The 3,386-nt window shown below is 31.7% G+C and overlaps 1 protein-coding gene across 4 annotated transcripts in view; it reads right to left on the bottom strand.

Annotated features, from left to right (window-relative positions):
• LOC108687609 (spectrin beta chain) overlaps positions 1-3,386 on the bottom strand; it is a 38,454-nt gene that overhangs the window by 15,218 nt on the left and 19,850 nt on the right. The window lies entirely within an intron of this gene.

Genomic DNA, 3,386 nt, shown 5'->3' with positions numbered 1-3,386 from the left:
ATTAAAAATATTAAATTTTTATAAAATTATGTTTTTATTGATTTCATACACGTTTTTCAAATCCTTGATTAAATGCTCAACGTCAAATATTTTTCAGAACTTTTTATATGTATATCTAATCTCTTTAAACTCTTTGGAGTGAAATCTCACTGTTAAAAATTGAAAATTGTATCTCTCTTTTCCAAGACTGGCTCAATTTTCCTTAGAGATTGCACTTTAAAAATTTTTAGAGAGAACGTATAATATTGTAATCTAAAATATCTAAAATATCTAAAATATAGGAAATATTCAATGTTAAATATATAAGATCTTCAATCGCACACACCTAGGAAACACGGTACCACGCATAAAATGCAAACAGAGATGTAGTAATAATCGCAAGAATTTTTTGCTATACCCACGCAATGTAAATGGTAAACGGTGCACAGAACGTGTCTTGGCAAGCTACGGTCAGCGCGTTGTCACGTCAGTCGATCTACGCGTACATACAGATAAGAATTGCAGAGTAATCTTATCTCCTTGCACGGCGGGTCTAACGATTAATAATTGGATAAATAATAAGGACTTCGAGAGGATTAATGTTACGTAATGCTGTTCGATAACAGAGCATGAGTTTCTACGCCCACGCATAATGCAGAGATCTTTCATTTTCTTCAATGCGCTTCGTTAGCCGAAAGTTATATCGCGCAAATTTCTTCTCTTCAATTCTCAGCGTTAAGATCCGATCTATATTATAACGTAGAAATTTGTTTTTCACATCATAAAAATAATATCTTTGGTATCTGAAAGTAAATACTGAGAAATCAGCTTTGAGAAGAGCTGCAATAAATAAACTTCTGCCTGTTTTACATATGGACTAATCTGTGTAATAAATCTGATTCTTCACGTCAGATCTATTATTAAATCATTCAATAAGGCATATTTCCTTATCAACACCCACAAGTCGTATTATATACAATATTCCGCGATAACACAATAACTCTTACGTTTTCTATTTATTTTTACTCGAGAATCATCTCCGTTTCGATCACAGAAGACATTAATTTAAATTTCTATGTGATCAACACATGACAAAAAACATTGATGAAGAACATGTTCTGTCGTAATCATTATTCTTAGCGAGAATTTATGTCCGTTTTTCTTTTTTTTTTACCCGTATGCTCTTTTTTTTTACCCGTGTTCTTCAAATTATCTTCGGCCACTGTAACAATAACTGCATGACTCTAATCGCTGAGTTCGCTTTCGCAGTCGCCAGGTATCAAGGAGATGGCAATGTTCTGTTAACGTCTGTAAAGTACATGTCTTTAGGTATATACGTGCGCTCATTTAATAGATAGCGTTGCCGCGCTCGCCTCCGCGTGGAAGACGCAACCGCCTCGCTCACCATACGACGATTACATCACGCGAATGATGTCACACACGCGAAATACACATCGTCGGCATCGGCGTCGCACTGGTCCCCGCAGAAGGGTGATTTAACGGAAAGGTAGACACTCGTTGACATTGGCGTATACGTCGACATGCGACACGGAATGCTTGTATACATGGTAAACTTGAAGCCCGTGCCAAGCAGACTTTCAACAATGAAAAGAGTAACTATGAAATAACTATGAAAATGTTAAATAAAATAATTTCAATCAAATGGTTGATTAATATAACTTTAAAAAATAATTTTAATTTTCTAAATGTTCAGGAAGTATATTCACCAATAATATAACTGTTTGATAATAATTACTAAATATTTATAGAAAAGTGAAATTATTTTTAATTATATTAATTAAACATTTGATTGAAATTATTTTACTCAACTTTTGGTAAATATTACTAAACTTTTTTCAGTGAATGTTTTAAATGTAGACATCAGAAATAAAGATCGATACAAAAATGGAATCACAATTATCTTTTTCTATCTCGTTAATAAAAAGATTTGCGAAGAGTATCAAAAATCTAGATTTATGCTAATATGGTAAATGTACTTATTAAATAAATTATTTGTAAACTATAAAAAAGTATATAAAATTAAAAGTATATAAAATTGACGATTTATAACTAAAATGTATATACGTTTCAAACATAAATCGCATAATTTTTATTCTTATTGTTTACATACACTTATACTTTTGCATTACACTTTACAGTATAACGGAATACAAAATACGAAATATAATAGTATGCGTTCTATAAATGCATTTTTGCAAATTTTTATATTTGGCATGCAAAAAATTATTTTCTAAATCTGTGATTGGAAATATGAAACCAAAAAATATTTTCTACAATTGCCTTCATGTTACAATTAATATATTGAAAAAAGAGGAAATGTGAATAAAAAAATGAAAAATAACTTCTAATCTTTTGCATATAAACATTAATTAACATCAATAAGCATTAATTACGTAATCGCGTTTTTCCTAAATTCATATATGGAACAGCGTTATCAACATTAAAACAAAACGATATAATGAAAGATAATTAACCGCATTGTCTAATTGACAATATAATGATCCATTGCAAACAATATTTACTAATTACTATCGATAACGCAATGAACAGTTGCATCTGCAGCTGCACGAGCTAGAGATATTGATCTTTTTTTCTTTAACGGACCAAATGTCACACAGCATATCGGACGTGCGAGAAGCTCAAGGAGAACTAGAGTAAAACAATACGATATCTAATTATGAAAACGACAAATTGAGAAGGGTAACTTCATGGTAAAGCCGGATGCAAACACGATTACGTCATCCTACTGAAATTAAAGACGCACTATCAACAAAAGTTATACAAACATGTATAAAAAAATTATAGTTATATAACACAATTTATAGTTATATAAATCTTATATTTTTATATGCTTTATAACATCACAATTTTTATTAACAATTAACTATACATTGACATTTTCAATTAACAAACATCCTCGAAGCTTATCGTCGTGCATAAAATTACACTGCTTGCTATCACGAATTTATTTATCTGACGAAGAAAAAAAAGGAGAGAAAAATTTAGGATACATTTTTGTATATTTAATCCTTTCTCAATCATTAATAATACCGATGAAGCGATAGACCGATCGCGACGAAATCGACGCGTTCTCTTCGAACGACGTTCAAAGCCTGGTGAACGCAAGCATGAATGGCATTCTTAAATGTCTGGACAGTCACTTACGTTGAATTAAGAGCAATTACGTGAGTGCCGTCATACTTAATGGCCGGCATAGTGGGAACATATATACAAATTAATGCCTTCGTATCTAGTGGGCGGGGTGAGATGAATCACAAAGTGAATGACACGATAATCGAGGAAGGTTAAGTTTACTGGCGGCACTTTCTACATGTTTTGTCTCCAAAAGAAGCAATTCGGAATGTAATCTCTTTCTTCAAAAAAGT

The sequence above is a fragment of the Atta colombica genome, unplaced genomic scaffold (genome assembly GCF_001594045.1).
Source record: "Atta colombica isolate Treedump-2 unplaced genomic scaffold, Acol1.0 scaffold102, whole genome shotgun sequence".
NCBI lineage: Eukaryota > Metazoa > Arthropoda > Insecta > Hymenoptera > Formicidae > Atta > Atta colombica.
Note: the sequence above shows the minus strand (reverse complement) of the source record. Positions and strands in the feature narration are given on the sequence as shown.